Here is a 13,752-nt window from a genome sequence, read left to right on the forward strand (position 1 = left end):
GGCCGAAGATTTCCAAAGAGCCTCACACCGTGGAGCTGAAGATTAATCTGTAACCTATAAGCATCCCTTTGTATTTTGTTCTTGGTCATAAAAAGAGAAAAACTTCTCAGAAAGTACATTGGTCAATAAATTATATGTATAGAATACTGTAAGTAAATGGCACAAAGAAATACCTGCTTCAAAATTAAACACTGTAAATTTGGCCTGCCTGACAGTGGGAAAGAGTTTGTTACACACGAGCATGCCTGACAAGCAACCCAGGACAACGATTATACTAAGTCCTTCTTTTGCTTTTCTTTGAAGTTTCTTAGGAAGTTTTTAAATGAAGTTCATTGTGTTAAGAAGTTTCTAGGTAGAAAACCCTGCTAGCTGATAACCAGAAAGCAGCTGGTCTCCGGCTGAAGGCCATACGAATAGAAGAGTCTTTGGATGCTTAGACTTTAGCTGATAGGAGTGTACTGGCGGCTATCCACTGTCTTAGGTAATTGTCTAAGCGAAAATAATGAGTTTTCGTGTAAGGTTTAGTTTTTTAATCTATTAACCTTGAAGGTTGCCATCTTGCTGAGAGCACGTAGCAGCCAAAAGTCTATGGGAAAAGAATGCACTGATTGTTTCTGCTTTGCTTCTCTGCACGTGATGATGTCATCTCACTTGCTAAAAATGAATAAATAAAGACCTGCTGAGTCCCTCAGTAGAAGAGACTTGCACCTCGTCAAGTGTCAGTGTCTTCTCACTACCTCATCCCCTTCCCTTTAGCCCTTAAAGTTTCGCCCACGCTGTCTCATCCTTTCAGGGACACCTGACATGACATTTTGACAAGGCTGGTCTTTGGCAATCCTCACAGTCCCTGATGCCCCTGCTGTCTCTGCTCCCCAATCCTCTCACCTTTCAGGCCTCACCTGAAGTGACCTGTGAAAGGTCCATGCAGGAGGCCAGAATGCAAAAACCCACCAGGTAGCCCACCTGGGAACAGGAACGCGGAAGCCTGCCTAGAGGATTCAGACAATGAACCTTCCCCCTCCCTACAACTCTTTTCTCAGACAAAGAAACTCTCCCCACCCTACAAACTTTTTCCCACCTTAGGAACCCAGTCTCCCACCTCACCTCTCCTCACCCTATATACCCTGCCTCCCCCTGATAACGTGAGTGGCTTCACGGACCCCCACTTTAGGTCCGTGAGGTCCGCCTGGGGCACAATACATTTTCCCTTCCTTTGAGAAATTTAGCCTGGCTCTCCTTTTCTTTACCACGCCAAAACTTTCAACCTGCTTAGAGGGGCTTCTCCCAACCCCACTTGTGTAATCCACACCTCCTTGATGGGGTTGGGGTGCCTGTTCCTCCTCACAGCCCTGACATATGTCATCCCATGTGGGATCCCGGGGGGAGGCCCTGTGTGTCCTGCTCCGTGGCCAGCAGGGAAGGGCCTCACCAGCCTCAGCTGAGCTCATCTGCAGAGGAGACGCTGCTTCTGCCCATCGGCCCCTTGGCCTCGTCCACTCAGAAAACCCCTCTGTCCACTGAGAACATGAGATGCCACCTCCGACCTGAGCACCAGCCGCTGATGGGCACATTGTCCACCACACTACCCTGTCTGTTTTTCTATCCCCTGCCCCCAACAAATCATCACGAATCACAGCATCACTGAGCTGGAAACATTCAGGTCAGCATCTGTGTCTTCCCCTCAGTCCTGCTCAAGCTCAGGGTCACCAGGTAGTACTTCTGGTCAAAGTCACCCTCATGCACTCACTGCCCCTCTGACACCACCAACCCCTGACCAATGGGGACACATCTCAAGACCTAGGAGACATTAGAGGGATTTGATAAACAGGTGACAGAGAGAAGAAAACCAAACCCTATTGAACACCAACTACGTGCCAGGAACTGTGCTACACAGACTGAACTTGTGGCCTTCATTCTCACACCTGCAAACAGAGAAGAGGGCAGAGCTGAGTCCTGCATCTATTTGATAGCATTCAATCCATTGACGTTGTAGAGGGGGAGGGGCTGCAGCTGCAAGTGACTGTCCCCAACCTCACCCCAGCCCCCAACCCTGCCTCAGCTCTCAAGCCCAGCCCAGCCCACACCTCCACACAGCCTAGTAGTAAAGAGCTGGCAGAGAACCTTGGACACAGAGCTGCCCAGGATCCTCTTGTGGACACACCCAGAAATCTTATCTCCCCTTGAATGAGCTGCCCTTGGGTCCAGTGGGGGGGAGAGAAAGGAGGGGAGAACACAGAGCATGTGTCCCTGGGGGACACCGGACACCTACCAAGAAGGACACACACCCAGACACAACCAGCAGAGGCTGCCATAGCAGTGAGGTCTGGACAGCTATGAATGTGGAGGTGAAAAACACAGAAAATGACCACAATAGTCTGAAAGTCAATACTGCACCACAGAGGGAGAACAGATCTCCAGACTCACTCACAAAGAAATGGACCAATTGCCCCTCTCTTCAGACACAGTATTCAAGTTTGCCATCGCAGAGAGCTTTGAGGAACTCAGAGAAGACAGAGATTAGCAGGTTATGAAAGGAAAATTAGGAAAAAAATGAGTGTCCAGAAACAAAATCAGCAAACATAAGAGTGAATATCATACTCTAAAAAAGGAAATAAAGGAATTCAATAAGAAAAGATTAAAATGGAGATGACAATTATAGAAATTTCTAGTAGAGTCAACCAAAAGGAGAGTGAATCAATGAACTGGAGTTAAAAGTTTCAAAGAGGGCCTCCCCGGTGGCGCAGCGGTTGAGCACTGGGTTGCGAAGCTGCCCAAGGCCTCTGCGGCACCGGTTCGATCCCCGGCTGCTCCCCGGCCACCAGAGGAGGGTCCCACATGGCGCGCAGACCTCTCCTGCCGCCCGCTGCTCCCCTCAGCAGTGTACTTCTGTCCTTCTGCCTGCTCTGCTCCCCGCTCTGGCTCTGGTGAATTCTCTCACCCTCCCGCACTTCTGACTGTACCCAGTGCTTGTATAAATAAATAAATAAATAAATCTTAAAAAAAAAATTCAGAAAATCTTTAAAAAAAAAAAAAGTTTCAAAGAAACAAGACATATGAGAAAAAGTTGGGCCTCCCTGGTGATGCAAGGGATTAGGTCTCAGCACTATGGTTCCCGGCCAGGGAGCAACCCACATAGTGCAGCAGACCTCTCCTGGTCCCCTTAGCAGTGCATTTCAGTCGGTCTGCCTGTTCTGTTCCCTGCTCTGTCTCTGGTGAATCCTCTCATCCCCTCACCTCTGGCCTGTGCCCCAATTCTCTTATGCATAAATAAATAAAATAAAACTTTTTTAAAAAAGAAAAAAGTTAACACTTAGGGAAAAGGAAGGAGGAGGGGGGAAGGCAGAGGAAACCCCTCATGAACTCTCCAGAACCGTGAGGAAAGCAATACAAGAATAACGGGTGAGAGCAGTGAAGGAACAGAGCCCATATTTAAAGAAGTGATAGGAAAAACTCCCCAAACCAGGAAGAGGAAATAAACACATACAATAAATACATGAATCCAGGAGCTTAATGGACGCCGGAGACATAAACCAGATGAGCCCAACTCCAGGCGGTGAGACCCCAAGGGCTGCAGACACAGAAGGAAGTTGCAGTTGGTGGGGAGAATGAGACAGTCCATAGAGGACCCCAGGCCAGGCGTCATCAGGCTTCCCAGGAAAAGTTCTGTCAGCCGGGAGAAGGGAAACTGACAGATACGACTAGTCAACAGTATTCTAACCTACCAGGCTCTCCTTACACATCAGGGAGAACCGAAAGCTTGCTAAGGAGAAACTGAGGCATCTGCAAAAACTAAACCCCCACTCCAATACATATGGAGAGGAACTCTGTCATCAAAGCCAAATAGGAAATCACAAAAAAGAACTGAAAAATTAAAGATACAACCAAAAACAAAATGTCAGCAAGACACTTCAATATTCACTCTAAATTTAACAGGCTGCATTGAATAATTTGTTTTTTCTTTGATTTCCTCATTGTCTTAGGGGGAAAGGATGTCCTGTGCAAACTCCATACAGGCTTTGTGGACTCCACCCCCACTCCATCAAGACACTGGGAACTACAACTCCCATGATCCCCAAAGGGAGGTTACGAGGACCTAAGTGCAGAGTTAAGCAGCCATGTTCTCTGTTTGGGAATATAACCAGCCATGTGAGTGGACTCTCTCTCTTGCCCAGGCAGCGCTTGGTCTCAGAGGGTCATTTGAGATTCCAGATCAGCAGAACAGGTAGGACACATTTAAGAATTTATTTCCCTCTTTTTTCTCCTTGAGTTATTCATTTCCTCATTCCCCCTTTCCTTGTAAAAAAACCTTTGATCAATCTTTTGTTAGTGCCTGCAGTTTAAATCCCCTATAAGTGCACAGCTGAGGACCCACTGCCCGGCAACCCATTTCATATTGGGGTTGTTCTGTAACAGCTTCACCAGGATATGAGAGTAAACCAGCAAGAAGACAATGTGAGATTTAGGTATTGGGGGGAGTCCAAGGGATGAGGAATGAAGGGCACCCCAGGATGACTCTAGAAATTGAGGAGTTGAGGGCTGTCTTTAGCACAATGCTTTATAGTCTTAGATCCTTTTTGAGCAGCTAGCAATGCCTGGGGGATTGGCCTAATTATTTCATATACCTGGCTTACCTGGATCATGTGTTAATACAGCCGGAGTTATCCTTCCATGCCCTGCACGTAACAGACAAAACCATCAAAGCTCCTAGGAGAATGTCTATTTGATCCTGAGCCCTAAGATACAAGGGTTACCCACAAATGAATTTTCTATCCAATTTAATTAAAATTAAAAACTACACACAGAGAGAAGTAAAAAGTAAAAAGAAATCACCCAGTGTGACTGTGTTTGGGGGTTTACAATCTATAGACACAAAGATTTATTATCCTGAGTATGTAAAGCTACTGTAGGGTAAATGATCGTCAGAGTTTTCTGCCCCCTCCCCACCATTAGGATTGATGATGGATCCCTGTGGTCCTGAATGTATGCCTGATGGCAGGCAGCTGGATTTTGTTACATTGTTATATTCAGTTGTATTGTTTACTTTTGTGGGCCATGGCTAGAGTATTTATATTAGCCATGGGAGAACTTGTAGAACAGGAGAGAGCCCAGCAAAGATTGAAGATTCAATGGGACCTGGAAGGCTGGCCAGCCTCCTGGCTCCCTGGCACCCCTGCCTGCCATATACCTGGTTGGTATATGGTAAATTCCCAATTAAATCCTGAAAAAGCCACCAAGGGCTCCAGGACTCTCCTTTATTCATCTGTTTGGATCATAGAGAACAAGCTCTGTGCCACCCTGGCACTATAGCTGCACACTTACATTTTATTTAAATATATATATATATATATATATATATATATATATATATATAAAGAACTCCTACAAGTTATTAAGTTAAATGAAAAGAACCAAATGGAAAGATGAAAGACATTCCACAGAAGAAGAAAAAAGGATAGAAAAAAATAAAAAAAACATGAGAAAATGTTCCTTTTAGCCAATGCGAACAAGACCAGTGAGATACTTACATCCCACTAGCTAGGAAAAAGGCTGCTCGGAGAACATGGTAAAAAGGCATTTGAGAAACAATTTGGCCTTAAAGTGCAAAGCTAAAAATAGCTTACCCTAGGATTTAGCAGTTGTTCCCTGGAGCAGAAAGGTGGGTGTGTCTTAGGGTAGAGAATGGGGGAACACTAATTCCTTAGCCTCAGGCCTTCTCAGAAAGCAGTCTGTTTCATCCTTTTACATACTTCAGTGTATCTACAAATATCATTTTCTGTATGTACAAGGGTATAAATGAATTTGGGAAGCTCTGCCAGCAAAATACTCATGGAAGTATTGCTTACATGGAACCAATACAAAGAGAGCTCTCATAGGCAAACAAATGGCTTAGTATATTGTGATACATTCTTTTAATGAAATACTATACAGCAGTGAAAATGAACTACTGGAATTATACAACCCATCACAAATGAATTTCAAAACACAGTGTAGAAGACAAAGCAACATTCAATTAATTTTTAAATATGATTTTTATGTACAGTACAAAAATATTTGAAACATTCTTTAGGGGTGTGTGTGTGTGTGTGTGTGTATACATATATATATGTGTGTGTAGTAAAATGATAAAGCCATATTTAGAATAGTGGTGACATTGGATGTTGCGAACCAGCCACAGCAGTCTGGGTGTCAGGGGTTCCTGAAGGATGGGAAGGCGTCGGCGCAATTGTAGAGAAAATGGTAAGGGAAGGGGGAGAAGGAATGAGGAGAAACAGACACTTGATCAGGGTGCTGACATCATCCTGCTGAGGGTCTCAGCAGCCCTTTATTTATACTAAGCAAATCATGAGTACACAAGCATAAGGTATGAAGGTAATAATCATCATATATTCTTTTTCAGGAGCAGCCAAGGGTCTGTTTGCCTTCAGTCAGAGGTGTAACATTTATTATTCTTTGTCTTAAAGAAGTCACAGTTGCTAAACAAATGTTTTCAAAGTAGTTATTTACAATCCAACAGTTATTGTATCACTAGCAAAAAAGCCTATGTGTCTGCAACTAACATTTCTAAGTTTGTCATGGTGAACAATTAACTAAGGGCTGAGGGAAACAAAGGGCAGGAAGTTACCTGGGGGAAGGGAGACAAAGAGATTATTTCTAACTAACCTATAAAGTTTAGACTAACTTATAACTAATTGATTAAAGTAAAAAACAGAAGGCTTTTATATAGAAATCATCATCTATAGTATATTGTTTTAATATTGATTTGATATTAAAGAACCAAGGGCCTGGAGGGTGTTAATGCCAGGCAAGCCGCACTGACTCTTCCCTAGCCCCCAGCTCTCAATCAAGGGAGGAAGTCTCCTAATCTAAACAAAGAGTTTTCTACCTATCACTTCTCTACTTTATCTAGTCAGCCTAGTTTCTGTATTTAACTATAAGATCAAGGGGCAATTTCCTCTTCCATAAGATTGCTGGTTGTTGTTCTAAAGAACTACAAATATTTTATAAGGGGCAGGGGCGGAGATGGTTATAGCCTTTGATTCTCAAAAATGGTTAATATGTGACATATCAGTAGTTGTAACATTGACCATTTCCGAGTGCGTTATTTGTGCTGCTGTGATTACTAGCTCAACCATTCACAAAATTGCTGTTGACTTATTCTTGAATGCATACTCTAACAGCTACCACACCAATTGTCACATCCTAGGGAATTAGCCCTAAACAAACAGGAAGAATTTAGCAGGAGTCAACTATGGCATCTCCTGGTTTATCAGGAATTTTCTCATACTTGGAGCATGGCTCACCTCTGCCACCCAACTGTTATCTTTAACTTTAAAGTAAAGGAATTTCTTTCTCCAATTAGCTCTTGCCTCAAAAGACCACATCTCTATATCAAAGACTTGGCAGATAGATGTTTACAACCTTTTGTTTCCAGAAGTTTTTTCACTGGTTAATGTAAAGCCAAATGTTGAATTGCTGCCTTTTTGGCAGAGGACTACTAATTTTATGAAAAAATGTGATATTTGTATCATGCAGTGCCATTTGTCATCAAATTGGTTATTCAGTGATTGATCAGTATTTGCAGTTTTACTTTTAAATGCGTATTTTAGCAATGGTAGAAACTAGCCATAAACAAATGAGGAGAATGTTGGAGTCAGCTAATGATATTCCTGATTTTTCAGAAATCTGCCCCATGCCTGGACTTTTGTCAGATGACATGAGTAGCACGGCTCCCATAATTGAATGTGCTGGAAGTTTCCAAGGTGTTAGCATTTTTTTGTCTCCAGCTAAAGGTGGGTAATGGAATTTTTCAAAACAATTGTCATGTGTATGTATGTATATACATTATACATGTTATATATACTCCTTTTGATTATAATAGTCTATAGTTATCTACAATTTTTTTTTAAGATTTATTTATTTGTACAAGCACTGGATACACTCAGAAGCGTGGGAGGGTGAGAGAATTCACCGGAGCCAGAGCAGGGAACAGAACAGGCAGACTGATGAAATACAATGCTGAGGGAAGCAGCAGGAGCGGCAGGAGAAGTCTGTCGCACCATGTGGGACCCTCGCCAGTGGCCAGGGATCGAACCTGTGCTGCATCGGCTGCGGGCAGCTTCGCAGCCCAGCGCTCAACCGCTGCACCACCAGGGGAGGCCCTAGTTATATACAATTTTTAAAGATTGTATAAAAAGCATAGTTATGTGAAATCTCACTTTAGTAAAAAAAAACAACTGTATTTCATTAAAAGCACAATTTCTCCCCTTTCTTAAAAAAAAATTGATTGAAATGAACCTCAACTTGTTTTAAAAAAAACACCTAAGGTCTCCTTCTCATCTTGAAACTATAACTAGGTAATCACAGGACAGAGACACTACTACATCATGGAACAAGCAGGTACCCATGGATGTGGAGGGAGGAGTGGGGACAGGGAATCAGGAGACGTGATTCCCGCCCAGCCCCTCAGCTCAGCTGCTAGAACAGGTGCCAAAGAGACACCCCCCAAAAGGTCTGGAATGTTTTAAACATGCACCAAAGTAGACTAATTCACATCATCTCATCAGTCAACAACCCTGTCTCCAGCCATCTCACACCCAGGACACTAACAAGCTTTCCCCTGTGACACCATCACTCTTGGCCACTTGGAGAAGAGACTTGGAAGGATGGGAGCAGAGAGCCAGGTGCCCCTCTCAGGCCTGTCAGCACCCCACTGCTGAGACCAGATGTGGGTATTTGAGGTGGGGATATAAAAGGGCTGGTGGTGAATTTCTTCTGAAGGCAGAAGAGACTGGACTGACTGGTGACTGGGTGTGAGGTGAGGGAGGAAGAGAAGAGTGACCCCAGATGACCCGCCTCAGCCAGTCTTGGGGGATTTTGCCAGTCTTGAGGGAAGAGGGAGAAGTCACTGGAGGAAAAGGAAGAATTTAGATGGAGCCATATGTGGGTTGACCTCCCTGTGGACACCTGTTGGAGGCAGCGGAGCATGGGGTCTGGACACAGGAGAGGTGGCTGGAGACACCCACTGATGCAGTCAAGCTGAGGGTGGAGATCAGCTTCTTCCAGTTTTTCCAACCAGCTCTCACCACATCCAGGATCCTATTTGTTACAACTGAATCCCATCCCAGATGGGACTTTCTGGAGGGCAGAGATCATTTAGTGCAGACAGATTCTCCTATTGCATCGGCAACACCACACTGATAAACAGGAGCAGACTGCACAATGCAGGATGCTGCTGAACAAGCAAGAGCCTAACCTTTTTATTGATAAAATAATCATACAGCATCAGTTACGTGAGGTAGGAGGGCAAAGAGAAAAAGATGGGTGAAACTGATACCGGAATTGTCAGGCCTATTCTCCCAGCCAGGAACAGATCCCAGGCAGCAGGGCAGTGCTGAAGCCCAGCCACTAGACCCCTGTGGGTTGGTGTCTCACAAATCCACAGCAGGAACTTTGCAGACGCTCAGGCAAGCAAGCGAGAAGGGCAGGTTTGTTTAGAGAAAGAAAAAGTTTATTGAGGAGAAAAAGAACAGAAATAAGGTGGGACTCCCAGGCCAGGGAACCAGGCCTGGGAGGGGCAAGGAAGCCAAAGTGGAGTTGTGTCTCAGGGAATATATACCTTCTTTCCCTAATTATTCTAAAGCTCCACCAGTTTCTTTGTGATTGGTTAGTTCTCGGCTGTCTCACTTAATTTGCTACTGAGTGGGGGATCTTCACATTCCTTATCTAACAGCTTTCTCTTTCCCCATTTGTTGCATCTTTAAATTTATGGCCCAGTCCTCTGGATGGGCATCCCTGCATTGAAGTTAAACAGCTGCCCTTCTAAGTTGTCCATAAATTAAACCACTCTCCATTTCTCCAATCTCCGCCTCCCTTTACCACCTGAAGGAAACCAGGACCAGTGTTAACAATGTTGTCCTTGGTCCTGAGATGTTTGTTTTTCCTAGTGGAATTGGTTACATTCCCTTGGTTGTCCTTATCTCTGAAGCCTCCCTAAATTCTTCAGAGGTCCCCTCCTGCACTGTCCCTCGAACTGCCTAATAACCCTAGCTTGCCCTGTGTCTCAAAACTAAAGAATGTACTTTTGTCATCTAGGGCTTAGGGGAGACATGAGTCTCCTAAGCAGATAATTTGTACCTGCTTGATGACCAAGTGCTGTAATCAAACCCATACCCCAGACCCCTGGCCATGGATCCAATCTTATAAACAAGGTATTCCACTGATCAGCTTCTGGGGCCCCTTTTCATTTCTTTTCTATATTTTGTTTTTATTTTTATATTCTCCATACAATTGCAACCCCCTTATTTTGACCCCAATCCCTCCTTTCTCCACCCCCTCTCCCTATAGTGTGTCTCTGGTTCATAGTTCTTTATTGATTTTGATTTTTTCTTTCTTGTAGTTATTCTTTTTCCTGGTCCCATATTTAGGTTTTCTAAATTCCTGCTATGAGTGAGACCATCCGGTATTTTCTTTTTCTTTCTGGCTTATTTCACTGAGCATGATCCCTTCCAGTGCCATCCACGTTGCTGCAAATTGCATGTGTTTATCTTTTTTGAATGCTGAGTAATATTCCATTGTGTATATGTACCACATCTTCTTGATCCAGTCATCTATTTTTGGGCATTTAGTTTGTCTCCAAAGCTTAGCTATTGTAAATAGTGCTGCTATAAACATAGGGGTGCAGGTGCTCTTTGGAATTAATATTTCTGTGTCCTTTGGGTAAATACCTAGGAGTGGAATTGCTGGATCATATGGAAGCTCTATCTTTAGTAAGTTGGGGAATCTCCACACAGCTTTCCACAGTGGTTGTGTTACGGAGCAACCCTGATATAAAACGGGTTGCCTGACTGTGGGTCCTCACCCGCATGCTTAAAAGGGACTTATTAATACTCCACTATAGGCACACACAAAAGGTTAATAAAAGGTTTATTTACAAGGGAAAGGGAAATGAGGAAATGTACAACTCAGGGAGAAAATAGGAAAATAAAGTCTTTAATGTGTCCTACCCGATCCGCCGATCTGGAGACCCCAAAGGCACTCTGAGAGCTGCCCAAGCTGCAGGCTGGCAGAGATCCAAAAAGGGAATCCCCCAAAGCCCACGTGTCTGGTTTTATACCAAATCTGGCTGCTTAACCCCACCCTCAGGTTCCAGCAACCTTCCCTTTGGTGGTGATGAGATTTGTAGTTCCCAGTGTCTTGATGGCTTTGGTCTGGAGTGGGGGCGGAGTCCACAAAGCCCGTATGTAATTAGCTTTAGGACATCCTTTTTTCCCTAACAGTAGGACCAGTTTGTACTCCCACCAACAGTGCAGAAGAGTTCCTTTTTCTCCACATCCTCGCCAACATTTGTTGTTGCTAGTTTTTTTAATATGTGTCATTCTCACTGGTGTGAAATGATATCTCATTGTAGTTTTATTTGCATTTCCCTGATTTTGCAAGAGTGATGTTGAATGGGGCCCCTTTCATACACGCGTCATCAGTCCCCTGTGTTCCTGTTGCAGAAATGAATTCTAGCCTTTTACCAGGCAGAGGAAGAACAAGCAGTACTTCAGGAATGGTAAATAGTGCTGCCTATTAAATATTTGCAGAAATGAATTCTTGGTCAGGGGAAGCTTTATTACCCATGCATGAGGTCCCAGACCTGGGTAGCCCCATGAGGTCTGAGCACCCATTTAAAGACCAAAGGTTCCTTTTATATACAACTGTCTTCATATCTGTTACATTGATAGCATCGTTTTTCAGCAGGCACAACCATTTGCGGCAAAGTCAACAGACAAGGGGGCAAGGCAAGTCGGGGCAGGCATCTTGGGATGGCCTTGGAGAGAGAGAGACCAGCTGGTTGGCTGCCCGATCTTTCTTGTAGATAAGAGGGCTGAGGTCCTGGCCATGAATCTTGAAGGGGAAGGAGCTGTAAGTCAGCAAACTTGTTGATTATGCCTACATTGGGGTGTTCATTGTGTTAGGGGGAAAAGGATGTCCCAAAGCAAATTCCATATAGGCTTTGTGGACTCCACCCCCACCCCAGGTCAAAGCCAAAGACACTGGGAACTCCAAATCCCATCACCACCAAAGGGAAGGTGGCTGGGACCTGAGGTGGGGTTAAGCAGCCAGGTGGATACAAAAGGCAGACACGTGGGCTTTGGGGGCTCTCTCCATTTTGGGCTCTCGGCCAGCTTGCAGCATCCGGCCAGCTCTGAGAGTGACTTTGGGTTTCCAGGTCGTCGGATCGGTAGGACGCATAAAGACTTTATCCCTATTTTCTCCCTGAGTTGTACCTTTTCCTTATTTCTTTTTCTCTTGTAAATAAACCTTTTATTAACCCTTTTGTGTGTGTCTGTAGTTAGAGTATTCATAAGTCTCCTTTAAAGCGCGGGGTGAGGACCCACAGCCAGGAACCCGTTTAATATCGGGGCTGCTCTATAACAGCTTGGCGTCCAACGTGATTTGCAATTTCACCGTGGTTGACCAGCCCAAAGTAATTTTTCTTGCGTTGGTCACCATAAAAGCGCATTAGGTCTACAGGACTCGCAGTGAAACTCTTTGTTTCACGTCTTGAAAAGTACCCCCCCCCCCCCCCCCCCGCGCATACGGCCGTTGTGGGTGTGGTTTTGACCCAAACGCGGCCTCAACCATGAATTTCAGCAGTTTAATCCCTAACTTGAGTTCTTTCAGTTTTTTCCGGCCTTGAATTTAAGTAGCCTTTTTCCATTAAATATTACCACCAGTTTGATAAGTGTAAATAATTGGATTAGACCTAGCTTATGGCACGTGCTTTTAATTCTGTATACATATGTGAATGGTTTACAAGCCATCCCTTTGCAGTCTGTGCTTCTAGGTGTTTTTTTGGTAATGTGCATAGGCGCCATGTGCTACATTTTTGTTTCTATGAGAAGTAGTGGGTTGACTTCACATACTGAGAATGTGCTGCAACAAATCCAAGCTCTTAACTTAGCGATGAAACAACAAAATCAGGCTTTTGAGTCAGCTTTTCAAAGCGTGCAGCATCAAGTGCAACGACAAAATCAGACTTTTGAGTCAGCTTTTCAAAGCATGCAGGATCAAGTGCAACGACAAAATCAGTTTTTTGATTCAGCTATTGGCAGTGTGAGGGACGAAAATAGTAACGTTTTTGAGTCCGCCTTTAAAAGTGTGCAGGACCAGATACAGGCCGCCCTCCATGAATGGGATATGACGCAGAAAAAGCTAGAATAATGGTGCAGAGAAGAGATAAATGTTCTCCTTCCCATGAGGACTGCAGTAGGCCAGACTTAGAAGAAGAGGAAGAGATTCATATGCTAAATACCTTGAACTCCTCAGGACAAAGGCCTTCTCCAGGTGAAGTGGCCCCTCCCGCACAGAGTCCGGAGGCTTCAGGACAAGGGCTTCACCACGTGACCAGGCCCTCCTGTGGCCCCTCCCGCACAGATTCCTGAGGCTTCACAGCCTCCATTGCCCTCCAGGGAGGTAGTTATCATGGCGTCTCCTCCCCACACTAGGAGCGGCACCCATTTTGGCAGTAACGACCGCTCTGTGGCAGGACAGTTTCCTCTTCGCCAGCTGCCGATAGGTGGCGTGAATGAAGAGGGAAAAACCTGCTGGGTACTTTTGGTCGCACCATCCTTTTTGCACCGGGACCTCCTAACTTGGAGAACTCTGTTCCCTCGTACCGCAGGCTCCTAAGAGGATGGCGAATTGTTTGCCTCCGTTTTCTCTCCCCACCGCCCAAACTGGCAGATATACAGATGATGTTACATT

Source organism: Talpa occidentalis, unplaced genomic scaffold (assembly GCF_014898055.3).
Source record: "Talpa occidentalis isolate TD23 unplaced genomic scaffold, MPIMG_talOcc4v2.1 talOcc4.2, whole genome shotgun sequence".
NCBI lineage: Eukaryota > Metazoa > Chordata > Mammalia > Eulipotyphla > Talpidae > Talpa > Talpa occidentalis.